This window comes from Agelaius phoeniceus, chromosome 12 (genome assembly GCF_051311805.1).
Source record: "Agelaius phoeniceus isolate bAgePho1 chromosome 12, bAgePho1.hap1, whole genome shotgun sequence".
NCBI classification, from domain to species: Eukaryota; Metazoa; Chordata; class Aves; order Passeriformes; family Icteridae; genus Agelaius; species Agelaius phoeniceus.
The window spans coordinates 19,391,922-19,419,290 of NC_135276.1; the positions used below are offsets into that span (position 1 = coordinate 19,391,922).

Below are 27,369 nucleotides of genomic sequence, written 5' to 3' on the forward strand. Positions count from 1 at the left end.
AGATATCATCGTGATAGTAATAATAAAAAATAGAATTTAAAATTACGGGGATTTTTGAAGCCGCTGCTTCCGCTGGGAGGACACCCAGAGTGTGTGTAACACCCAGGCATGGGAGAGATGGGGATGGAGAGGGGCTGGGGGGACACCAGAACCCCAAACAGGGAGAGATGGGGATGGAGAGGGAGTGGGGGGACACCAGAACCCCGAACAGGGAGAGATGGGGATGGAGAGGGGCTGGGGGGACACCAGAACAGGGAAAGATGGGGATGGAGAGGGACTGGGGGGACACCAGAACCCCAAATATGGAGAGATGGGGATGGAGAGGGACTGGGAAGACCCCGAGAACCTCGGGCAGGAAGAGATGGGGATGGAGGGGGAGTGAAGGAACCCAAAGCATCGGTGACTCCCAGGGAGGGCAGAGATGATGATGATGCTGGAGAGGATCTGGAGGGAGACTCAAAGCACCGGGCAGGGCAGGGCTGGTGATGGAGAGGCACCGCTCTGGGGGTGTTGTCACCCCTAAACCTAAAGGGCTCTTTTGGGGGGCACGGATCAGCAGCAGCGAGAGCTCTCGCAAGGCAGGGCTCTCGCTATGAGGTTAGAACAGCAGCGTGGGTCTGCTCTGCAGGGTTTACAGAGCCAGCTCATCCGTGGGGCGGGTGGAAGGCAGCCAGCTCGCCCGAGAACGCTCTTTATTAAAAAATACGGACTCGTGTTGCTTCTAGCGGTGACCCCGCAGTTCTGGGGGAGGGCGGCTCCCCCCGCTCCCAGCCCCGCACCCGCGGGAGTTGGGGCATCCTCGGCCGCCCTCAGCAGCTCCTGGGAGAAAATCCCTGGAGGGGGTTCAGGGGGTGATTTTCACCCGAACGGGAGCCTAAAGGAGCCACTCAGCGGAGGGCAGGACAGGGCAGCTCCGCTCCGCACGGCTCGGGGAACTTCCAAGGATCCACCTATTTGTTTGTTTGTTTGTTTGTTTGTTTTACCTAAGGAAGACACGGAGGGGGGGGATGTGCGCGGCTCGCTCCGTCCCGGCAGGCAGAGACTGAAATTCGGGGATGAGGGAGGGACGGGTGAATTGTTGAAAAATCAGGAAAAAAAAAAAAAATATATATATATATATATATATATAAAACAAACTCCTCTCCAACCTCTCCCTGCTACCCTCGCCCTTGTACAAACTGCACTTGTAGCAGAAACACCAGCACGGAACGGGCTCATTTCTCCATCCTGCTTATCCCAGCCCCTGGGAAGGGAGGATAACTCCTGGGAAATCGCTGTGCATCCCGCACAGGGGGCTCCTTTTGCGGACAGATGTGCGGATTTCTGCCGGGGGCGAGGGACACAGGAGCCAGTCCCTGCCTCGCCTACCTGGGTGTCCGTGGGGTAAAAGATTCAGGAATGTGAGGGAATTGCGGGCGGGAGCCCTGGGAGCGGTGCGCAGCTCCCCGCGCTGCCTGCGCGGCTCCGTCCTGCGCCCGCCCTCGCTCCCCCGCCGCCAAAGCGAATCTGTTGCATTTCCTCCATTGATTGTTTAGTCAGAGGTTTTGCCAACTTCCTGACGGTTCGGTTTCTGATTCAGAAAAAAAAAAAAAAAAAAAAAGAGAGAGAAAGAAAAAAAAAAAGAACCGCATTTCCTTTTTGACTTAAGAGGGAGAGAGAGAGAGACAAGCGGAGGCTGGGGGCTGGTGGACGCATCGAGCTGTATGTATATGTACTGGACTTTTTCTCTTCCCTCTCCCCGTCCCGAAACCCTCCTCCTCTTCCTCTTCCTCCCCTGCGAGCCCGGGCTTTGCAGCGTCCCCTTCTCCTCTCGCAGCTCTGCCTCGCAGAGCTCCGCTGCTCCAGGGACGGAGCCTGAGCAGGGGAAGCGGCTCTGCGGAGCTGCTGCTCCGAGCTCTTGGGTTTGCTCCCTTCTCCTTAAATTGCTTAATTTTTTTTATTATTATTTCTTTTTCCTGTCTTTTCTTTCCCATTCCGTACCCTATGCTTGCAGTTCTTGCGGCTACGACAAGGGATCCAACTGCAGGAAGAAAAGTAAACATGGAAATCTGTTCCACTCGCCTTTATTTGCTTCGGGTTTTTTGTTGTGGGGTTTGTCTGAGCTTGGTTTACTATTATTTCTTTTTTTTTTTTTTTTTTTTGAAAGCAGCAAAACGCCCTTTGCATTTTATTCCCTGCTCTACTGTCTTTAATCCCGCTGCTTAAAGTGTAAGAAAGTCTACAAGAGCTGTGCAGTTAAAAACCTGTAAATCTTAAATCTGTATCTATCTTTCTCATAGTTCATTTTTATCCCTAATCCTGCCATACCAGAATATGCTTAAAATCAGTGGTGCTTATGCAAAGCTTGGCATTAGCAGAGCAAGCTTTATGGAAAATTATTGTCTTTTCCCCCCCTCCAAGCCCCTTTTCTAAACTGTTTTTGTGTTGGCCGATATTTATCATTCAAATCAGCAGAGACTGAGCCCTGGCTGCAGCAGGTCTGGAGCTGCAGAAGTGCAGGGCCCAACCCCAAACCCCCTGAAATCAGCGTTGGGTCCAGCCCTACAGAAATAAACCAGAGGGAAATCCTGGGTACGGTGTAAAGAAAATATATTGGGGTCAGAGAGAATGGGGCTTTGTTCAGCTGCAAGGGGCACAGGGCACAGCAAAATCCCAACTGCTCGCTTGATGCCAGGGGTTTCACAGGGAAATCTCCAACCACCTTCAGCGGGAAATCTCAAACCACCTTCAAATTAGGGCCTGCTTTGGCAGTCAGTCCTAAAAGCTGGTCCTAAAGTGCTGGGCCCTGCATTTCTACGTGTGCACGGGTAAGCTGCGTGTCTGCAGCGCTGCCCAGGGGGTGTGGGAGCACTCCCGCACGGACAGAGCTTTGGATGCGCTGCGGAAATCACATATGGCACGGAAAGAGGCAAGGACAGATTTCTCGTCAGTCTGTCCACGCTCTCGGTGTCCCCACGCGTGAGCCGAGCCGTGGGGGAGATGCTCAAGCGCCCCGACCCCGCCTCGAGGAGGGCGATTTGCGCATCCCGCGTTATTTTCGCATCCCTCTTCACCTTTTCCTCCCGCCAGGAAAATCTCCTGGCGGAGATCACAAACCGTGCGCCCAAACAAACCAACCCCAAACTCCCGCTCTGGGGACCGCCAGGCACCCCAAACATTTGCGCATCCTTTGCTGCGGGGTTTTGTCATCCCAGCATCGCAGGCGCGGCTCTGAGGAGCTTTAGGGAGGCTGGAAAAGCGCGGCCGGGATCGCTGCGAGGTGCGGGCTCTCCGTTAGGTGGCATTGGAAGTTTGGTGCTGGGACAGGGAGCGCTGCCTCTGCCTCGCCTTTGGGAGCGGATTTATCTTTTCAGCACTTGTTGGATACTCGCTGCTTAATTTGCTTTATCAACAGGCGGTTTAATGGTTTGATCGGGGAAGAGAGAACCTCCCCTGTCCCCTCGCGGAGCTTTGTGGGCAATTAAAGGCGTTATCAAAATAATTGGTTGTTGTACGACACTTAAAACCCATAACAATATAATGTATATGTAATATAGTATAATGTAGAGCAGATATATATCATGTATATATAATGTAGAATAATGTAGAGCAGATATATATAATGTAGAATAATGTAGAACAGATATATATCATGTATATATAATCATGTATAACATAGAGCAGATTATACACAGCCCTTTCCTGTTTTCTAGAGGTTCAAACACCTGAGAATTCATCCGTGCCTTGCTGCACTCATCGGCAAAGGAATTTTACACACATCTTGTGGGGGTGCTGTCTGCTGAGCAAAGATGAAAATAAGAAAATAAAAAACCCTTTTTTAATGGGTATAGCACGAAGTAGTTTTGTTCTGATGGATAAAGGATGCAGTTTTAAATGGTAAAAATAATTAAAATTTCTTAAAAAATAAAAGTCGATATTAATCAATTAGGAAAAATATTTTCCTGCTCACAGCAACTTTGTGAGAGTTCTGTTTTTACATCTCATTCCAGCAGTTTTTGTTAAATTAGAAAAAAAAAAGCCCTTCAACTGTTGTTTTTTTTTTTTTTTTTTTTTTTGCAATGATAGAGATCGTTTTAATCATAGGATAATGAACCTAATTCAATTTACACTGGTGAAATCTCATTAACTAAATTAGAGCCAGCTCCTTATTTACAATGAGCAGAATCAATCTCAAACTGTTTGCTATTGTTTGGTTTGTTTTGGTTTTTTTTTCCCCCCTGACTTCTCGCTGTCATTTAATTTAAAGGGCAGGCTCCACATTTATCCTCATTTGGGGAAAACATTCTAAAGAATTAAATCTGGATTTTGATTTCAAGGCACTGTGTTTGAATGGCTTTAAAACCTCCTGATTACTTAAAACCTCCTCCTTATTATTATTTAATAATAATAACTACAGTATTATTTATCAGAATGATGACTGACAAGCTGTATCAGAAATGTTACCTGAAGATTTATATATAATTAAATATATACATGTACTAATGGCAAAATATATGTTAAAGCTTTTTTTTTTATCTAGTAAAAAAATTGTTTTAAGCTACAAAATTTTCTCATCGTATAATTTTTGCCCATTTTTGCATTCCTTACTGTGCCTTTCTTTACCTGCTCTGAAAATGTGTTGAACTTCTATTAATGACCCTTTCTCCCCTCCCATGGGAGGGAATATTCTGTTTATTTTGACAACTGATGTTTTCAAATATTTTTTCAATTTTTTTTTTAATACAGTGGGCACATAGTTTTATTTCAAAGTGTGATTCCATGATAATTAGCAAAAAATTTATCATTTTAATAGCTTGGTTCTCTAGACTCCAGCAATAACAAAATGAGTGTTCACATCCCAGGTATACTTTCAAATGTAAGTTTGAAATACTGTCCCTGTAATATCCACAAGGGCTCAAGAGGGTCAATGAATACCAACATTTATGTTGATTTATCTGAAAAAATAGTGGTTCAACTCTTGGAGCCCGTTGGGAACATCCCAATCCAGTTCTGCAGCAATTAACAACAACGATGACTAAAATTTTGGGGTTTTAAAGGTCATTTTTGCCCCTTGCACAACTGGGACACACACACACACACACACACAAAACTATAATTTTCCATGGCTCATTCCATCCATTTTTGATGGAAAATTGGAGAAACCCAAACCATTTTCCCGCCCTTGCCTCCGTTTGCAGCTGAGAGCAAAGAGCCGAGGCTGAAGCCAACCCAACCCCGCCAGGGCAAGCTGGGACTCCCAAAATTCCCATTTCAGATTGAACTCTGCTGAATTCTGCCACGCTGAGCTCCTTATTCCCCTCTGCACCAAGGCACATTCCCACCCCCAGCTTTCTCCGACTTTTTCTTCCTCTCTTTCTCCTTTTCCTCAAGGTGGGTTTCCCCGAGGGCTCTGTTTGTTTTTTTCTGAGGTAGCAGCACCAACCTCCAGCGCACCGGGATTTTTGGGATTTTTCCCCGTGCGGTAACAACGATGTCACCATCCCGAGCTGAAACAAAGCCGGGCTTTATTTGAGGGGCAGAGCAATATGATAATCCAGGAGAAATCAGAGACCAGATCTCAAACAAGGAGAAATTGGTGAATTTCCATGAAAAATCAATGAGGAGCTGGAATGATTTTTTTTTTTATTTTTTTCCCTTTTTTTTTTTTTCCCCGCGTTGGAAGAAAACTGATATTAAAGTCAGCAAGCTCCGAGCTTGCCCCAGTGTGTGGAAATTTCGACATCCATTACCTGCTTTTGACCTTTAGCAGGGCAGCAGAAAAAGCAGCGCTCAAACCCTCGGCAATGGCACAGAGTTTCTCTTTCACCCACGAAAACCAGAGGGGAGAAATTCAAATTAATTTATTTTCTAGAATTAGAAAAGTTCCCTTAAAAAGCACGTACACAAAGGAGCGACGTGGTTGTAGGAATTAAAGAGTTTTTGTGGCTTTTTCTTTTTAATTTTTTTTTTTTTAAGGCCCCCAGGTTTGCTCGCGGCTGAAACTCCTGGAAAGCTCAGGAGGAGAAAAAACCCAAACAAACAAACAAAAAGGGGATGTTTAAGCCCTGGGGGTCAGGTTACCCTGCTTGCCTATTCATCACCGCCTCCTCCAGGGATGTTTAACCACATTTTAGGGTCCTCGCAGGCTGCGAATTGTTTGGGAATTGTTTGGTCCGACTCCTCTCCCTGACGGCATCAAAAATGCGCAGCATTTTGGGGAGTACGAGATCGTGGGATGAGGCTTGGGACATTCAAATTGTGGTCTTGGGCAGTGGTGCAAGTCTAAATAAACACTGAAAAACTGCAGGGAGAGCTCTGCACGGGCTTCTAGTTAAAGTAAAACCGTAATAATAATTAGGGAGTTTGAACTAGGAAGGGCCAAACTCTGCTTTAAGCGGCCCTAATGATAATTACGTTGTGGTAATGAGTGTGCAGGCCAGTTTTAAATAACGTAAATAACAGTGGCTCTGTGTTTTTGCCTTCAGAACGTTTCAGCAGGAATAGATCTTTGTATAATCCTATAGAAATTCCTATGGCTCTGACCTGATGCTTTATTTAGGTGGATCAGGGCTTTAAGGTGGCTCTTCCCCATCACTCCCAGCCCCTCAGAGGCATTTCCTTGCCTTGTTCGTGGTTTTGTTAAAAAGAGATAGAAACTACAGGCTGGCTGTGATGCCATCCCAGGCTCACATCCACCTTCCAGCCTTGGGAATGTTTCAATCCCATGCCTCCAAAGCAAAAATGCCCCGACAGACAAATCTCCTCACACAAATGTGGGGGGGGTGAAGCCTTACCTGATGAATGAAAGCAAGGAAAGGACTTCTTGCCCATGATTAAAAAAATAAATTGGTTTTAAAAGAACACATTCCATTTATTCAGATTTGAGTTTGGCTGAGGTTTGTTATAAAAATAGTGCCGTAATTTTTTAAGAAACATTTTCTGTTTGGATAGATTAACTGTACACGCAGGCACTTTAGCTTTTGATTCCTTTCAGTAATAGAGTAATATTCATTGCTGGCATACAAAAGTCCTCCTAATAAAAACAGTTTGGGAAATCTTCCACACCAGACAGATAAAATCTCTTTGAAATGTCGGGGGGGGGGGGTGATGAGCAACAGTCAGAAAATGGGATTTTCTCGGCCCCCAGGTTCCAGTGCTGCAAAAGCATCACCATCACTGGCAGAAGTGCATCTCTGCAGTGCTCTGCTGCAAATTCCTAGGTTAAAAAAGGCATTTGGGACTGATATTATTCCTAGCTGATTGCTAGAGCCAGAGTTTTGTGTATTTGGGACAAAAATAATTTGGGAGTCTCATCACTGTGGGAGCCTCCCTCCCTCTTTGTACTCTGTATCTGGGGCAGCGTTCTGGTACCAAGCAGGATCCTGGCACATCCTTTCCTGCCCACCTTGTTCTCTGGGTTCCCTCAGGCTCTCAGAGAACTGTTTTGCTTCCCTTTAAGTGTGGGAAAAGGCTGAGTGAAGCAGCAGGGCAGGGGAGCCAGCACAAGGGATCCTCTCCCCTCTGCCCCTGCGCTCACCTTCCAAACAGCTCCTTGTGCCCATTGCCTTTACCATCTCTGTCACAGGCTTTTTGCAACAATTCCTCTGCTGGCCTGAGAACCTGAGAAGTTCCTTTCTCTCATTTTATGTCTGTTAAATCAGGGCAAGGTTCATCTGAGTTAAATTTTCATAGTTCTCTGAAAATCCCCACCTCCCTGAGCTGAGGCTGCAGCCCTGAACCCCCGCACTGCTGCTGTCAACTCAACGTCAGCAGAAGGAAAAATTAAAACAAAGGAGAAAAATAGCCAAAAACTGGAAGGAACAAATATTTCTCCCATTTTCTGTGTCAGTGGGTGAGGGCCAGCCTGGATCTGGCTGGGTCTATGTCTTTGGTACCCCTCTCATCGATCCAGCCCACAGAATTCATCCCAGCCCCAGCACATTTGTACATGCGGGGCTGTTGCTGGTCCAGGTTTCACTTGTATTTGTTTCTGCCTCACAATTCTCTTTTGTAAATCCTGAACCATTTCTGTGCTGTTCATTTCAGTCCTTTTCAAAGTTGCATTTTGGGTGTTTTCTTTCTCATTTGTGGTGTTTTTACTTCAGTGCCTCCACGGATGCACTGCCAACGCAACCGTGAATGCACCCAAACCTGAAGGTTCAATTTAGCAGCTCACTGCTCTTTTGACATTTTAATTTCATCTCCTTTTTTCTTTTTTTTTTTTCTTAAAGAGAATTAGTGGTAACTTTATCTCTCATCAAATTCCAGGATTTTGTCTAATTCAATTATGCCTATGGAGGCTCTTTTCTTCTTTCTTTGGCTTTACTGAAGTGACACAGATGATTGTAGATCTGTTTCTGAGAAAATCCAAATCGCCCTGGAATTATCTGCAGTTTTGTTTCTTTGTGTATGTCTAATAATATCTCTTATAATTCTTCAAGACTAGAAAGTTCTAATTTTTTTTTTACATATTATTATTAAACCCATTTAATGTTCACTTGCAGAGATTGGTAATTTGTTCCCACAGCAGTGGTGATGATAATACAAAAAAATATTAGGAAGCAGCACCTCTGTGCTTTAGGCTTCCTTGCCATGTTCCCTGTCAGCTTGCATCCCCTTCTCCTCATCTGTGGGATAGAAATAACCTTGGGACTGGGAGAAAAGTGTGTTTCTCATAAGAGCACAGGACAGGAAAGCCTTTTCTTTAAATCAAAAGCAGTTGGCTGCTGCAAGAGCCTGGAGGCAGAAACTCTGCTGCTGCTGTTGATGTCTGTCAGCCCCTCCACCTGCCCACAGGCAGAATTCTCTGGGGTTAATATCGACCCCAAAGTCCTTACTTTTAATACTGCTCTAATCTGAGACCTGCTGCAAAGCTCTGTGCTTTCCGTGTGGGAACAGCCAGGCTTTCCTGGAGGCTGGAGGGAGCTGCCTGTGGCAGGGGAACGGGTCATGGGACATTCCCCAGCAAGCCCCTGACCTCCAGAGCTGCTGCTGCTGCTGGGAATTTGGGCTGGGCTTTGCCCAGGGCCCCTCTCCTGGAGCTACACTGGGGTTTTTAGGGGGTCTGTCCAGCGTGCTCCCACCACCATCCTCTCCTCCATCAGGCACATCACAAGGATAGCAGCGATGCCTGCATGCTCAGACCATTTTGGCTTTTCCCTCTTGGCAGGGAATTTCACCAATTTTCCTTCTGAAACGCCCTTTTCTGGCCAACTGTGGAGCTGAGATTCTCTTCCCCTGCACAACTCTTTCTTTCCTGGGTAGGTGGGAAGTCTATGTGTGCCCCAAGAGAATAACAGGGATCATCCTCCCTTTCTCTGTAACCCAGTAACCCTCGTGGGCTGAAATACAGAGTTTGGGTCGGGAAGGACCTTAAGACACGACTCTGGGAGAGGGGCAAAAGACACTGTGGGTCTCTGAATAAAATAAACTACTGGAAAAAACAAGGAAGCCTCTATTTGGACTAACTGGAAATTCCACAAAGTGCTATCACCTCCCAACTTTGTCTACAAAATTATTAGCTGTGTTCCCTACCCTTCTTCCTAGAAACATCCTTGCCTAGAGGGAGGGATAGAAACCTAATTAAAACATTACTTTTGGCACATTTATACTAGTAACACCACTGATTGAGTTGTGTTTTTCACATGAAAGCTGTAAGACAGAAAAAGGGCAAAGATGAAGCAAAATCCTTTTCTCCCAGAAGTAGGGGATTTGGTTCTTGAGGAAATAGTTGAAGTTTTGACCTTTCCATTCCATTTGCTGTTGTAATCCTCAGCCCCCCAAGTGGTCCCACAGAATTGCTGGTGGTGCTGCACTGGAGGTTGATGTGACCCTGTGAAAGCTGATGCTGCTGGTTTCACACAGCTTTGCTCCAAAGTTCCCAAAGATGAGGATGGACATGTTGGGAATGCCGGGAATTTCGGGCCTTGCAGGCCTTGGCGCTCTGCAGGTGGATTGGTATGTGGAGAGGTCACACCTAACCAACTTCTTAGACCTCTGGTGTGAAAGATAAAGCCATCTGGTCACCATTTGACAGCTGAAATTGTAATCACACCATTTGGCCCAGGAATTGCTGGCAGCCACCGTTTGAAGCTGTCCCAGATAGGGATCGAGCCATCCCACGGAAGCCGGGCCGCTGGAATTCATCTCTCCTCATCTCCCTGGCCTGATTTTCACCTTCCCCACTTTATCTCTGCAGATTCCTCATCCCGATTGTGAACTTGGCAGCGGCTCTTTGGCGTGAACAGCCCCAGTGGCCACTAACCAGGAACACCTGCTGGCTACCCGGAACGGGAGGAGAAGATGGGCATCTCCAGCGGAATTCCAGCGCGGAATATGGAAGTGTTTAAAGGAAGACCTTCCCCGCTCAGGGTAGCAGAGATCTGAACCTTTAAATTGCAGCCATTCCCGGCCTGACGATAAGTAAATAAACAATTCACAGCTGCGAGGGCTAAACACAGAACACATCTATCTCTCGCCTGGCCTGATTGCTGGACGAGTAATTAAGTGCGAAATGTGAGCCCTCAAAGTCACCGGGAGATGATAAAGGTCTCCAGTTGTAAATTAGCTGAACTCCTCGATTTTAACCCTTCAGGAGCCCTTGGGTGGCACTGGGTGCCTCAGCGTGACTCCGCTGCAATTTGCATGCAATTATTCCTGACATTTTGCCCCTGGGAATATAGAGGTGTTATTTTAACAAATTAAAAAAACAAGGGAGGGAGTTGCTTTGTCTCTTCTCGCTGGGCTGACGCAGGGCACCCTCACAGTCCCAGCTCCTGGCTCTGTCACGATGCTCGTCCATCACATTCCTGCTGTCACTGTCCCTCCTGGCGATAGCAGAGGTGTCACAAACCCAAAATGCATTAAAGCCTCTGCTCAGGCTCTGAGATAAAGGCTGGGATGGGCAGATATCCATCAGTGCCTTCAGATTGTGCTCATTCAGGATTCACCTCGAGAATCAGGGTGTAATGAATGACTAGAGATTGAAGTATCACCACTTGTTAAGTAATTCATTAAAAGGGTTGTGGTGTTTTGCTTTCTTTGGTTGTGGCTCTGGTTTTGGGGTTTTATCCTTTTTGTTTCCTTTAAATTAAAACTTTACTTTTTATTTGATAATTTATTTTAAGGACTCAGCTCCTGCAATTTTATGACTATAATCAATGCATTTTCAGATGTGTAAGTAATTATTTTAGCACACAATGAAAACTTTGTCAATGTCCAACAAATGTCCAGTTTTCATAGTTCAAATGTCCAGTTCATAGTTCCAATGGACTGCTAACTACAAGACAAATAAAAATAATTCAAAGTTGAATTTTTAAAAATAAATAATTCCCACACCGTCCAATAATTTTTGAGTGCTAGGTACCAACTTGGCAACTTAGGCTTTATTTAACTTAATGGAGTTTTTCTCCTTAGATGATGCACAGGCCTAGATGACCTGTTTGATGCTGGAGCTGGATTTGATTTGAATCCTGGACTATGAAGCCATGGAAGGACGGATCTATGGATCTGGATCACACTCAGATCACTCCATAGTTAATTTTTATGTGGACCAAATGAATTCTCAGGCTCTCTGGTGAAGGGAGAAAAGTAGAGAGTGATTAACAGCAGGACCTCAGCTTCCTTCTCACTGAATCATAAGGTTTGTTGGGACTGGCCTCATTATTATGAATTTCAGATTTAACTCCCAGACTTTCACTTTTCTCCTGTTCTGAAGCAGCTGCTTATATTTTACAGCTTTTCCTGAAGCCATGGCAGGAGCTGTGCTGGAAATGGTGCCGTGGGAGTCTGCATCCCAGGTCAGGAGACCAGACATCAAATCCCTGGTGCATCTTGGCAGCTGGGAACGCTCCAGCAAACCAGGAATGCTCCAGCAGACCCTGCCAAAGCAGCTGCTGGGAGCACATCACCGGTGGTGCAAATGGTAGGTGGGATCAGAGGAGAACCAGCCAGGGATGTCCTTGTTGAGCAGAAGAGCCTTGTCTTTCCCCAGTCCCAGAGAATCCATAAAAACCACTCAACTTCACACAGCTGCTTTGCTCGGAGCTGAGGCCACGTGGAACACAGCTCATCCTTTTTAGATCCTTCTTCCAGTGGGAACTGGGCAGGGAGACAGCAAACTTTCAAACCCCAAGCTGTGAAGGAGCAAGAACACTCCCAAAATGTCCCTTCTAAAAGGGAGCCTCCCTTCTGGGTTTCCAATGCTATCTTTGTTACCACCCTTGGTAACCTCGCTAGCAAAGAGCTGAATGTTATTAGAAAACAGCTGAGCATGGGTGGGAAGACAAGAAAACAAAAGGAAATGGAAGTCCTGGAAATTGATTTTCCATTTGAACCTGTTATTTTTTCTTCTAATTTTTAATAAGACATTTTATGAAGTTTGCTGCGCTGCCATCTATTTTCTTTTAGGGTGTGTTATCTTTTGTGACTTAGTTTAGACTAAAATAAACCTCACTTGCTAATTAAGGATAGAAATGGAAATCCAAAGATTTGCTTCTCATCAATGCCAAGCAGTAAATCCTTTAATGCTCCGGGATTTTGCTCTATAGCTCTAAATTTCCCATTGGTATTTAGTAATCTGCTGATTGCATTTACTTTAATTCTTTGGTCTTCAGAGTGTTCGTGTTGAGGCACTCACTTACAGTAGCTCTGCATGTAAAGGGCAATGAGTTAAAAGCTGGAGAGGTTTTTTTTATTAAATTCCAGCTCTGTTTTTCCTATTGAGTTCCCAACTACTGTGTTATATCACACTAATAGGAGTTGTACTCTGGCTGGACAAATGGCAGCGTGTTGCAGTGTCCTGGGGGAGCCATGACATCATTTTTAATTTGCTTATCTGGACTCGGGAAAAATAGGAGAGTGTTTGGTGAGAAAGTGGATTTATTTCTGCTCCAGCTCACCTCTTCTTGCTGTGACGTTATGGGAACCGTGTCCCTGTGCAGGTTACACCCACTGGCTGCTCCCTGGAGGTCTCAGATGTGCCCATTCCAGCACCTCAGAAGGAATGGAGGGATTTAATGGCCCATAAACTCATTTTCCCATTCCCAAGGAACTGAGGAGGAGAGGGCCACCATTTCCTTTAATGCATCCCTCAAGATTTGAGGCTTGCAAGCTGAGAGAAGCCAAGGAAACTTCCAGGCAGTTTTGTGGTTGGGTTCCACAACCAACTTGACACTGGGATCAACAAGAATAGGGACTGGGGAAATTCTCTGGAGCACCTTGGACACCTTTGGCTGTGTTTGGACTGCATTAGCTCAAATAGGATTTGATTCTTAATTTTTAATTTTTAATCTCCTCATTCCAGCTGAGACTGGAAAAGGTGTTTTATCCCTATGAGAGCTGGAAAAATGCTTCCAAAGAGCTCATCTAACCTTTGCTCTGTGTGTCTCATGGAATTAGGACAGGAGGCAGGGATTTCAGAATGGGAGACAGCTTTTAAGTCATATCATTCTGAGCAAATAGTTTACATACAGATAATGTTGGATAAGTAGTTACCAAATCAGTAAATGCTTTTCTAATTTGACCCAAGTTTTTAGCATTTGCTGAAATCATGGCTGTGTCTTCTCCAGAAAGATAATTTTGACATAAAGCCTTTAATAACTCTGTAGAACTCAGCCCACTGGGAAATTATATTTTCCCTAAGTGAAGGTCTGGCCATTCTGTCCACTTGTTTTGTAATGAGAACCTTCAAAATTGAAGTGCAACAACATTTTTTATCATTTATTTACTTACTGCACTCATTCCAGAGAATCACTTGTGAACTACAACTTGCACTTTCCCACTCCTAACACAAACATACATTTAATTAATCTCACTGATGCTCTTTTAAGCTTCAAGTCTCAGAATTCGGATATTTAAATTCTCTTTGTCAAGTTGGATAAATTAGGTTTGAAGAAGGGAACCAAAGCTGTATTTTCTGAGTGATTTAGGAAAAGGGAATCAGTCTCAGTAGCTTTCAGTCCAACCAGTGCCATAAGCTCCTGGCCACCTGGAACAGCTGACTTGGCATTCCAGAGGCGAGTGAGGACCAAAGGCTCCAGCTCCCTGCAGTGGGAATGACCTCACAGCACGAGGAAGACCTGATTACATCACGGAGATAACCTGTTCCCTTAAAAATAGCAGGGTCAGGGAGGCAATAAAGCTGTCAGCATGGCAATCACAGCTTGTGCTCCACCAGCTCCCCAGGCTGGGGAGCTGCAGGGTGGGGACCTCACAGTGAGGACGGCCACGTTTGGGTAAACAAACCCATGGCAATACCCCAGTGCTATTGTCTGCTCAACAGCTCTATTTGTGCCAGTGATATTTCCAGGTTAGCTCCTCCTAGGCCCATAAAAAATCTTGGTTTTATTCTTTCTGCTGTCCTTTTTTTCTTTTTATTTCCCCTGGATGCAATGATAGATGGAGCGTCCATAAAAACCTCACGGCTCCATGTGGGACATCCCCAAGCTCTGAGCCAGGTGTGGAGCAACTGGTCATGGAACAGGCTTCCACCCAGGCCAGGGCTTGGCTCGAGCCTCCTGTCCACTCACTGGGATGCCTCACTCTTTGTTCACATCCAGCTGTGGGAATATTTCCCACCAGGGGCCAGGCCAAGAATGGAAAACCATCCAATCTCTGCAGCCAAGCAGCCTTGGGAGGTGCTGGTGGTGCAGGTGGCAGCACAGCCCAATATTCTCATTGTGCTGGGCTGGTTGGTTTTCAGCAGAGGAAGATGTTGTGAAGGGTTCACATCCTGTTGGTGCCTCAGATACGTTTCAGCTATTGCTGTTTTCCTCTGGATAACGTGTCCCTTGGCTCAGCCTCCAGCTCAGCTTGGACAATGGGTCAGAGTGATGCAACTGCTCTGGGGACTTTTGGACACAAGTGTCGAACTGTGAGGTTTTGATAAAGATTGAACATGGGCAAAGCAGTGTCTAGGGATAAAACATTTCTTATTATATCCAAAATGAAGCACAAACTTGTGCCACTGATAATATATAGCAAGGCTTTGTCTGTAAAACACCGAGTCTTCAGCAAATTTTGGGGAAATTTTTGATTTTTAAGGTACTTTTCAGCTTAAAGCCATGTCAGGGGTTTAGTTCAGAGATGAGAAAGACCAAAAGAGGCATTGGCCTCATGTGAGTGAAATGTGGCTGCAGTCAGAGCAGCTGCCACTGCCTTGCACAGCTTTGCCCTTCCTTTGGTCATGGCTCAACATTGCACTCAGAGAGCTCCAGGCTGTTAGAGCCTGAAATTCCTGACAATCACATCCACCTTCCCCCATCTTGGCCAAGAAATCCATTTGGAAATGAGCTTTACATCCAAACTTCCATTGCTGTTGAAAAGGGTTAGGGGTGGGATGAGATTACGAGCAATCAGATGGGATAAAATTGGGGTTGACCAGAAAATTTAGTTGCAACTCAGAAAAAACTTTAGGAGTTTTTTAAGTATATTTGCTACTTTGCATAATATTTTGTTATATTGTTATATTTTGTTATATTGTTATATGTTCACACTTACTGATTTTGAAACACTGTGAGATGAGGCTGTTTCCATGGACTATTTTTGTTCTGTACTGGAGTGGGGGGAAAACCTGTTCTTGTAGGATTTTCATCCTAGAAAGAAATAAGAAAAAAATAATTTGTGAGTGTTTTTCTAAATGGAATAATTAGTCTTAAGCTTGCCTATCACCAAGTCCTAATTATTTTTTGATGTTAATTCCATTGATTGTCCATAGGTGAGTCAGAGTCCGAAGGCAATGAAGGAATTTAATTGGAATGATTTTTCAGTTTTTTGGGTCTATTTACAGACTGTGGTATGTCCATTTGATCAAGTGCCAGAATGTGAAACTGAAACACCAGTGTTTTCTTCTTGCTATAATTGGAATCTTTTAAGATTCCAGTGTTTGAAGGTGTTCACTGCAAGGTTTTGGTTCTTTCCCATCAAGATTTCAATGCTAATACATAAAATATGAAACCCAACGTTGGCTGCCTTCCTCTTCCATTGAACTCAACGTGGATTTAGTTTTTTTTATTTCAATCAGGACAATGTTTAGCACTTCTGGCTGCCCAAAAGACACCATGGTCCAGCCACCTGCTCTGGATCTGCAGGCTGAGCTCCACAGGTGTTACCAACGCTTCCCAAGCCATCACTGCTCTGGAAACAGGAATTTCTCTCTTTTTCTGAGCAAATTATAGTGACCTGAAACACGACTGATGCTTGGGGCTTCTTGGGAGCAGCCCTGTCAGGGAGGGAGCTGAAGGATGTTAATTTTTGGGATGACAACAACATCTTTTAATGAACGGGAAGGTTTGGCCTCCAAGGGCTTTGCCTTGGGGAGAGGGTGTGAAGGGGAGCAGCCCCTGAGCCCTGGGTTTGCCATGCTGGCTGGAGGGCGTGAGAAGAATGGGGTTTGTACCTCTGCCAAGCCCTTCCCTGCTGCTCTTGGAGGAACCAAGCTGCAAAAAGCTCTTGCCTGCGGAGTGTCGCAAGGACTGTCTTGAATTTGGCTTCAGGAAACAGTTCAATTTTTTTTTTTTTTTACATTTTTTTTTTTTAATCTAGCTTGCTCCACATTATTAAAAAATAAAGATATGATTTATATGGATCTGTTGCACAGGGCAGGAGACCTATGTCACCTACAGGGATGGTGATGGGGTGGCAATTTCTCTGTGTTGGAGCAACCAGACAGCCTCAGTTCAAATCCTTTCCTTCATCCAGTGCAACAATAATATCTTTTGGACAAGGGATTTTGGAAAAGTTGACTTGTTTGCTTTACAAAACAGACATAAAATTTCTCCTTCAAGGTGCTAAATTTGTGCTGAGCTGGTCCAAAACACGACTGCATCTGGCTGTGTCTTGTGTCTGCCACTAAAAAAATGTCCTAAATTCCAGACAACCTCTGGGGCTTTGAAATAAAACTCATTAATCCTACATTTGAATTTAATATTTGAAATTTTATCCTAATCTTTTTTTTCTTCCACATGAATTAACTTTAGAATACTTGGAAAGGAACACAAGGGTGGGTTTTTTTCTTCTTCTTTTTTTTTTTTTTTTGAGAGAGAGAGAGAGAGAGAGAGAGAGGGAGAACATTCTTAACAAAGGGTATAAAATTAAACTAAATTTGACCTCTGCCTTTAGCAGATTTTCCACCTGGTCTGTGCAGGAAATCAACTTCTATATAGCAGCTCTTTCATAAGGAATAACATACATGAGTCTGTAAGTGACAGTTTTTCTTGGGTGGACAACAATGTTAGTTACTTTTTATGATTAATTGATAAATGTTTTGATATGGTGCCTGGGCTCGGAGTCAAAAATCACTCCAGTTAGATGATCCAACACTTGGGAAGCTGAGCCAATTACAGCTCAGGCACAGTGAAAACAATTCTAAAATATTTGAGCCTAAAAATGTGCATAGTTGTTAAGGAATCTTACATGTGGGTGTATGGTGGTATCCTGAATTACAGCGACTTGGTGGGCCAATTTCTTCAGGAATGCAGGGAAGCGCGGGGATTCGAGACTCCAGCATCTATATTTCAAAAGACTTGGGAAAACAGAAGAACCACATGGGCTCTTGTGGCTGGGCACGTGCTGAGGAAAACCAGAGCATGGGCCAAAATGTACTTTTAGTCCCTTGGGTTGCACAAATCCCTCTGCTTTTCTGGGGAAGGTTTTAGGTTTCGAGTCTCCTTCCCTTGACTCTTAACCCCCTCTGAGCTTGCTCTTTTCTTTTTTTAGGCTCCAGAATTTGCTTTCTACACCAGTCTTTCGACTTTCATCCTCAGATTTGCACCCTGATGGATTTTTAAATGGTCCACAAGGAGCAGGATTTCATGTCTGTGATCAGGTTGCCCCTACCAGCAGGGTGGGCTGGACTCAGGGGTTTTAGGTACAGCCCAGCACCAAAAAAACTACATTAGACGCAGCTTTTGGAGGTCCTTCAAAAGAATAACCTCGTTTGCAATCAGAGTTTATTTTCTCAGATTATTGGGAGAAAGAAAAAACACTCTATATTTCTCTTTCTACAAGTAAGTGAATACAGAGGAGTTTTTTCATAAGGATTTTGGGGTCATCAACCCCAAAATTTGATTACTCAAAGACCATTTGGAAAACTCCCTGTTGCAGATTGCTGATGGCTTTGTGTGTGACAGAGCTGTTCCCAACAAAGTCAGTGGAAATGGAATATCTGCTTTCTTTTCTGGTTCCACGGCCTTCAGTTCCTAAAATGTTACATGGAAATTTTGAGGGATGCATGCCTGGAATTCTGTGCCACCATAGATCTGGAAACTGGAGGGCAAATCCTGAACTTCAGAAATCTCAGGGGCTTTTGGCTGTTCAGCATTTTCCATGCAAGGATCTAATCCTAGCTCCAAGAATTTCATTGTCTTCAGTGTATTTTTATTCCAAGGCCAAGCTTCACTTTAGAAAAATTAATGAGGAGAAAGAGGATCTGCTGGAGGCTGTTTGATATCACTAAGGCCATCAGCTTCTGAAAGGCTTGAAGATACTTGAATAGAGTTAGATCTAGGTATTACTCCACCTTTTTAGAGCCCTTTACTCTTGATATTTTGTGAAGGAAGTGAGGAGAGCTGAAGAACATATTTTCAAATGGAAGAGCATCTTTCCTATCCTTGTTTTCCAGTGAAGATCCACTCTGCTATGTGGTTACAAATACAATTTCCCCAGAAAATGTCTCATTTCAATTATGATTTGAATGGCATGACACCCCCTTCCCAACCCTCCTTCCGTCCCTGACACCCTGTTTTGATCCTGGATCTAAACACATTCCTGCTTTCACTTTATTTAACCCTGGAGGATTTCACCACTGTTGATCCAAAAGGAAAATTTCTACCAGCACACTGTAAGCTTTACTGCTCGTGACTTCTTAATCATGCAGATTTTATTTCATGTTAAGCTAGCAACTGAACTCTTCTAATAAACAGAGTAAAATCTAATTAGGCTACTGGAGGGGAATAGAAGAATTTATACTCCTCCAGACACACAGACATTAGGAATTCTGCCTCAAACATACAGCCAGGCTTCCTGGCAGCCATCCCCCTCAAAGAGTGGCTAATGATCCTGCTAATTTGCACTTAGCTGATACTGCGAGGAGTTCCTCACAGATGGAAAATATACTTCTTCCATGAGATCATCCAGGGCAGCAGGGCCTCGTGGATTGTGCACAGAGAGAAAGAAATCCCAGCTCCTAATCCCACGGCTCCCACTCCTCTCTGTGTGGTCTCTCTCAGTTTCTCCATGCACAATCTCGCTGTTCATTCATGGGCTCGTGGTGATTACTCACTCACTCCTTTCTCTGTGTTCCCAAAGCAGAAGGCACAATTAAAGCACTGAAATGCTGTGGTTAGAGACTCCACACTACCTCTAGAGCATCTGTAGAGGAGATTGACAGCACAGATGAATTTGGCTGATTTTTGGGCTGGTAATTATTTCAAGTGTTGCTGGGGAGAGGGAGAGCAGAAACCACCTGGCCTTGGGGAAGCTGACCCCTGTGGAAAAGGACAAATCTCCCCACAAGAGGCCACACAGCCAGTCTGCACCCAACCCCTCAGGGACATCTCCATGCACACAATCATCCCTGCACACCCATGGTCCCTCCCAAGGGGTGATGCTCCCCAAAGAAGTGGTGGAGTCACCACCCCTGGATGCATTCAAAGAACATGACACTTTGGGACCTGGTGCAGTGGGCATGGTGGTGATAGGACAAAAGTTGGACTGGATGATTTGGGAGGTCTTTCCCAACCTTGATTAGCCTGTGGTTCTATGATACCACCTCAAGATTTTACCCTTTACAACCGAAAGCAGCTCAAAAAGGCAGTGGGGTCAAGCTTGGCCTCTCTGCTGGTTCGGGCTGGGGTTGATGTGTCGTGCAAGGGGCAGGGAGTCCCCCAGCACATTTCCTCACTGCTCCCTGCAAAGGACACCCCAGATGTCCCCCAGCTGTCCCAGCTGTCCACTGGCATTGGGAACCATGGGATAGATGGCCAGAACTGACTGGGAAAGTGTGAATACCATGGAAGCAAAGGGTACAACCCAAGGCATGCAACCCTCCCCAGGAACTGGTGCTCAAGGCTCTTCCCCAAGCCTGTGTGTTTTCCAGCATTCCCTTTTTCAGACTGAGAGCTGTCATGTCCTTTCCCAAGACAGTTTAGCTCTTCCATTGTCTTGTCAGAGTTGCTCCTATAAAACCATCAGCCATTCCTTTGGCTTGAATGGAGGGCAGGGAGAGAATATAGGGGTAAATGTTAATATAAAACCAGAAAAAAAAGCTGGGGGTTTTTCATAAGCAAATGGAATAATAAAATTATAGGATCACAGAATGGTTAGAGTTGGAAGGGACTTTAAAGCTCATCTTGTTCCAACCCCCTGCCATGGGCAGGGACACCTTCCACTATCCCAGGTTGCCCCAAGCCCCATCCAACCTGGCCTTGGACACTGCCAGGGCTGGAGCAGCCACAGCTGCTCTGGATAATAAAGCAGGACATGGCCCAGCCCCTGGTAATCTCAGGAGACAACTTTCCCTTGATGACATTAGGGCAGAGTGCCAACAGCTCTGGCCCCTGGAGATGTAAATGCTCCAGGAAGGATTCAGGTCCTGCTGAGACCAGGTTTGTTCAGGGAAGGGTGTAGCCCCAGGAGTGGGAGGAGAAGACCTTCCTCCTCATATTTCAGATTTTTCAAAGTCAAAACACAAAAAGTTCCAGAAAAAAAAACAACCCTGCAGCGGGCTGAAGCTGATGTATCTTTTTCTAACACATGGAGCTTTTGTGAAATGAAATCCCTGGCCTGAAACCTGGAGGCATGGCTTACTTTTAACTTTTACTTTATCCAGGCAAACCTCCAGCTGATGTGAGAGAGCACTGGGTCACATTAGGATTTGGCCCACAAGGGCAGAGCAGAGCCAAGCTCCCAATGTCACATAAACATTTTAACTGGAGACTGGGATTTCTGCAGGATCCCAGGGACAGAACAGGGCTGTGATTTGGTCCTCTGTGAGACATACAACGAGGTTTAACTGCCTAGAGCATGAGGAGAACAGGATCCAAAAATCTGCACAACCATCTGTATCATCTCTTCCTCTTCCCAGAGATGTCTGGAATATTGTCTGTTTTGTGTGATGGGTAGAAATGAGCTCAAAACTGCTTAACCTGTTCTGTGTGGGTGAAAAAAATTCAGAAACCAACCCCTGGGTTGTTCATGCTGAGGTGGGAAGTGTGTTCTCGCTGCTGCTGAAGTATGAAGAGGGCATATTGTTCATTTAAACCACACTCTATAGTTTTTGCAGCAGTAAAGTATTTTTGAAAGTTTACAGCTGTAGGAGAAATTCCCTGGAGTTTATCCATCAGTTTCCTGCCAATCAGAGAGATGAAGGCACTCCGGTTTGGGCTCCAAAAGTGACATTTTAGTGTTACACGTCTGAAGCGCGGAGCAGTTTCGAGAGAGCATCCTGACAGGTTTGGAACTCCAAAGAAATGATTTTCTGGTGCCAAGCTACACAGTCTGGGAAACGCCGCACGCCACGCTCGCTCCTGTCCCTCTGCCAGAGCCCAAAACACGGAATCAAAGGAGAACAAGAAGTATGGCTCAGGACTCTGCTTTGTGCATGCATTTCAAGCAGGAGCTCTCTCTAATATTTAATGCATGAGCTGCTCTCTCAGCCATAAGAATTCCATGCGGGAGGAGGTCCATGTTCGAGTAGATCACGTCGCAACGCTGTGGAGAAAGGGAGAGACTCTGCAGGAAAGAAAACGTCCCAGGCTGACCAAAAAAACATCTCCAGTGTGGAGGAAATGGTAAAACTTGGGCCAATCCACTGCAAGGCCGTTAATTTATAATTTTAAAAGTTGTTTCAGAGTGGTTTCTGAAAGGGAAAGCATGGGCATCTGAGAAGGTGTGGGTGCTAAAGCATTGATGTGGGAGTCATCCTGCAGGGAACAAGAGTGCCAGGCCATGCCTGCCTCCACAAAATGGTCAGAAAGAGGAGACTGGAAGACCTTTAGAGTTATTGCTTCAAAATAAACCCAAAAGAATGGTTATGAGATGGAAAAAAAAATACATTTGTTTTCTCAGTATTATTTTATTTAAGTAGAGCAGAGAAGAGCTGGGAGAGGAACAGGCCACAGTTTTGCTCTTAATGAATGATTTTAAAATGTTCTTTAATGGGGTGATAAGAACAGAGCATCTTTTAATTAAGGCCTGGAATGAATCAATTTGCAATAACTTCTTTTAGCTGGGTAGGGCAGGAGCTGCACTGCCATAGGCAGGTTCATCCACAGGAATATCCTGGAATGTGATTGCTTCAACCCCAGTTAGGGTTGGAAACAGCTCCTTGAAGGGGAACAGCTCAGATGTGGTTCTCATATCTCTCCTGAAGAGCTCTGCCAGGACACCAGGGGAGAGGATCTCTGAGCTCAGCCCCTTCTGATGTCCTTGAACATGGGAAGTTTAATATTTTCGAACGCTCTGTCACGGATTCGATGACTTTGGCCCAGCACCTTCTGTTTATTGTTAATGAAAGGCAATAGAAGTGTGGAAAAGTACAAAATGTCAACCTATGACCTCGTGAAATCCATGGCAGGAGACAGCAAAGAAAGAAAACCAGCCTTTGGTACATGCTTGGTCCCTCCTGCCGTGTTGGGATCCAGAAGTAAAAGGGTTTTTTTTTTTCAGGACTGGGGTTTAGTAAGTCAGGAATTTTGTCTCTCCTTGTTTTCCTTGCAGTTAGTTAAATCCTTAGGCTCCTGTTAACGCTGAGCTCCAAGCTGATTTTTGTGTTAAAATGCTGAAACCTAATTTTCGTTTAACAATTTTCTCGTGGAGGCCAACATCAAATTAGTGTGTTTTCCACTGGCAGCCCCTGGTAATTTGGTAGGCAGGAGGCTCACACATACTTAAGTTATTCAATACATTTTGTTATACTCTGTACAAGAAACCCAGTCAGAAAAGGCTGATTTATGATATTCCTCAGGTTTCCTGTTACTTTAAACCACCAGCATCCCATGGCCAAGCCCTTCAGAGGCAGCCAGCACATCTGGCCCAGAGTGCTCCTGTCACCTATGGCCAAAATGCCATATTTATAATCGAGTCATCATAGAAAAGAAAGAATTGATTATGATGAAAAGGAAAAAAAAAAAAAAAGGAAATCTAAAAAGCAAATTTATTAGTGGACATTTGTAAATATGTTCTGGTGGGTTTTTTTCCCAAACATCCATCCCAGACAAAGAGGAGCCCACAGCACAATGAGCAGGTTTATTAGATGTGTGCAATCACCTCTTTTAGCCTAATTATAAATTACTGAACGCTTTGATTTTCCCATTTCACCCATTTTTAATGTCTATTTCATTTTCCATCTGTACAGACAACCCAGCCCTGGCTGAAGCCAAAGCCCCACAGTCCATGTGAAATCCCACCTGCACTTCTGCAACTGCCTGTGAAGAAGTGAGCCTGCTCCTCACAAAATGCATTTTAGCTGCCCTCCTTGGGGATTTCAGGCTTATGCAGTCCCTGTGTCTGGGTTGTATCTGTGTATCCATCTGTCAAATGGGATCAATGAGCCAAACTCTCCCTGAATATTAACTTCCTACATGTTTCATAAAATAGTCAGAGGCAGAAATTTGGCTTAACGTCCTCCTTAAAGGGAAAGCTGGATTGCCTGTGTGTGCTGTAAAAATCATACACAAATCCACAGGGCATCAAATGAGGCTCACAGCACAAATCCTTAATTTTTCTCATAAAACTATGGGTTTGAAATATGCTGTAAAATACAGGGAGTGAAACACCTGCGATGTTCAGGCTGGTCCAGGCTGTGGGATCGGGCAGTTTTTTGGGGTTGCAGGACATATAAACTGGCATGAGCAGGGATTTGTGTGTGCACCCCAAAAGGGCACAGGCAAGGCTGCATTTTCTTCTCTGGAAGATGCATTTACAGAGATTCATTTTTAATAAGAGACTCATAAAAGAAACCTATAGATGATAACAAACAGAGGCTCAGCTGTGTCACACCCTGGAATGGAAATGGGAAGAGCTGCAAAGGTTCAACATCTCTGAAAATCTGACCACTGAGTATTTCTAGTCAGCTTCCCCTGCCAAAGGAAAATGAAATTTTCCAAATCTGTGCCAAACTCTGACGTTCATGAGCAGCTCCTCAAGTAGGTTTGGATGATGTAACCAATAATCATGAATCCCTCCTCCACTTTCTTAATTATAACTGGCTGGGATGAATTTTTATGGGGATAACACAACCAAAATCTGAATGGCTCTGTGCTAAACCTCATTATGCAGTTGTGTTATGACACAAAATTCGGGAAAAAAGGGAATTCTGCCTCATGAAGGTGGTGAGGCCCTGGCACAGAGCAGCTGTGGCTGCCCCTGGATCCCTGGAATGTCCAAGGCCAGGCTGGACAGGGCTTGGAGCACCCTGGGACACTGGAAGCTGTCCCTGCCCATGGATGGGGTGGCACTGGTTGTGTGACCCCATAAATAGCTGGAGAAATAAATAAAAAGAAATATCCTCAAATTAATTGTTGTGATCTTAGGTACCTTTTGTCCTGGAGCCCAAACACACATTTCTATCTAGGAATTTCTAGGTGAGAATACAATTAAATCTAAATAATGATGCCATTCATGGAGGAAGGAGGCTTTGTACTCTCTGTATGGCCCAGCCAGGCACTTACAGATCGTGGGCAAATACAGAATGAGCATTTAAATACAAATATGGAGCTTGCACACTCATATTTAAAACTCAGATTGTTTTTTGCTGATAGAAGATTCACTTTGAATGGAGAAGAATCCTGACAATGAGGCCACATTGTCCTGGCTCCAGAACTAAAGGGAAAACTGGGAGAGAAACTCAAATCTCCAGCCAGGCATGGAAAACAGGAACAGGTCAGTGACCACTTGGAGATATCAGGGTGAGAGGAACTCAGGGGTCTAAAGAGCCTCTTATCACCCAGGAGGGACTGATAGAGGAGGGTTAATGGTGCTCAAATACTTCCTGGCAATGACCTTCCTGCAGCCACTTCTTCTCCTTCACAAGGGCTTTCTTTGCCCAGCAACAGCAGGGATTATAATTTATTTTGTTGTGATTTTACTTCTTCCCTTTTTTCACAGGGTTTGAAGAAAATCAGAGCTGGTGGCAGTTCTCGGATTGGCCATAAAAATGGCACAAAAAAGCAAAAAAATTCTGTGAGATTTCTGCAATTGAAACTGATTTTTATGGCATTGATTTTCTGCCACTACAGCAAAAAAATCTGGCCCTTTTTTATGAACCTTATTTTATAACTCTGACCCTTTGTGTTCATGAAATACTTTCAGAAATCAAGACTGGACACTGGTGTTAATTAGAATATTAATTTTCTTTATTTAGAGGATTCTCTTGCTTTGCCACAAGTCTATGTGAAAGTGCATGGAAGTAATTTCATAAAATTTCTGAATTCACTCAGATATTTGGATCTAAATAATTGTAGAGTTTTTTCTTAATTAAAAAAAATTAAAAAGAGGGAATAAAAAAGGGAGAAAAATTCTGCATAGAGTAAAGGTTTCTGACTGAAATCTGTTTCATCCAGGGCCATCAAGTGTCAGCATCAGCTTTGTCATTAAAGAAGGTTGGGCTGAGGTGGAATTTGGTTTCTTCTTCCAAGTAACCAAAGTGGAAACAGCCTCAGGTTGTGCCAGGGGAGGTTTAGGTTGGATGTTAAGGAAAATTTCTTGACTGAAAGGTTTGTTAAGCACTGGGAAAGGCTGCCCAGGGCAGTGGGTGAGTCACCATTCCTGCAGGGATTTATGACATGTGGATGTGTCACCTGGGGACATGGGTTAGTGCTGGGACAAGGGATGGACTCAATGATCTCAGAGGTCTTTCCCAAGCTAAATGATTCCATAACTCAAAATTCTCAGTTTTTTCCCTGCTTTCCTGACTTTTCTATAGGTTTTTTTTGTTTGTTTTTCTTTTTTTTTTCAGGTATGATTTTATTCCTTTCATTTTTTACTTTCAATAATCTCAATGGGGAAAAAAAAAAAAAAAGAAGAAGTCTTCTTTGGAAATATTTGAAATATTCTCCACTGGAAAAATAATATCTTTTAATAGATGGATAGTCATGCAAACACAACAAAACCAGCCTGGATCCATGGGAATGACTTCACATGGCATGGTGGGGAGGCAGCAGGAATTTTGCAAGGAATTAATACACCAGGTTTGAACCTCTGGGGATGAGGGCTCCAGTTTGGGCTCTGGTTGGGAAGGAAAATAATAAATCAGGGAAAATCAGTGTGGTGGTCTCATTAGCACTCGTTACAGAAATCAGCCACACGATTTGGGGCCGTTGGCAGCTTTTTGCTGGGTAAATCCAGGGCTGGAATAACAACTTTTACTGCAGGTTAGGTTTGAGGAGCGCTGGAAGGGGGAGAAGTTTGCACAAAGCCTGGCTGTACCCAGGCCAGTGTTAACATTCCCTTTACTTCCATTTGCTCTGAACTCACTCAGATATTCGGATCAAAATCGTTTTAGGGTTTTTTTCTTAATAAAAAATAAAATAAAAAAGAGGGAGTAAAAAAGACAGACAGGTTTTGAATTGTAAAACATGTAACAGAGCCCATTCTCAACAAGTTTTATTGCTGTTCAAGGAAATCCCTGAGGTCTATCTTTGAATTAGCTGAATTAGGAAAGATGTAAAACTAATCAGAGTGTTGCCATCCTAATACTCCTTTGTCTGAAACACAGGAGTTTTATCTTCTGGTCAAATCATTATAAACGACTTTTTCTAAAGGACTAATAAATCAAGCAGTTTGCATTTCTTGAAGGAATATTTTTGTCCTCAATTAAACAACCCCAGCAAGTTGCATTTATAAAAACTGCCCTGGGTCTCCCAAGCATTTTGCAAAGCAGTTTGCTGCACACCACATCTGAGCAGAGCAGGGGGGTGGATGTGTGGAGGTATCCCCCCTCTCCATCCCAGGGGAGTCTCAAATGAGCCAAATATTCAGCTGATGTAAATCAGTGTTGTTCCAGATCCTTTTGGACATGATATTGTGCATTAAATCAACAGCCAGCCCTGCAGAGCCCACCCCATCCCTGGGCCTGGAATTAAAGCCTGGGCTGCTCAGGAGTTCGTACCCAGCAGCCTCCAAGGATTAATTAGGGCTGATATTTATTTCTTTTGATAGGAAACCCAGATGTGTGCAGCTAAGCCAAAAAGCAGAGGGAGAGCCATCCTGCTTTTTCTTCCAGCAGACAGAGGAAAAGCAGCGCTGCCCACCCAGAGTTAAAGAACAGGAGCAAATAATTATCAGCACAGAACAATTTGGGGTTTCATCATCTGCTAAACCACTTTACCTGGCTGATTATGAACTCATTCAGATAACCTCCACTTTCTTTTTCTTTTTCTTTTTTTTTTTTTT

At 44.4% G+C, this 27,369-nt stretch overlaps 1 long non-coding RNA gene across 6 annotated transcripts; it reads left to right on the forward strand.

Annotated features, from left to right (window-relative positions):
- The first annotated feature begins 1,624 nt into the window (after positions 1-1,624).
- On the forward strand, positions 1,625-27,369 carry LOC143695109 (uncharacterized). 6 transcript variants are annotated; one of them, XR_013184034.1, is made up of 7 exons: positions 1,625-1,701; positions 10,178-10,401; positions 11,395-11,620; positions 11,716-21,767; positions 23,333-24,858; positions 26,060-26,165; positions 27,136-27,369. It is a non-coding gene; the product is annotated as an uncharacterized LOC143695109 (long non-coding RNA). The 6 variants fall into 6 exon arrangements; XR_013184033.1 differs by having other exon boundaries at positions 23,333-26,165; XR_013184036.1 differs by lacking the exon at positions 26,060-26,165.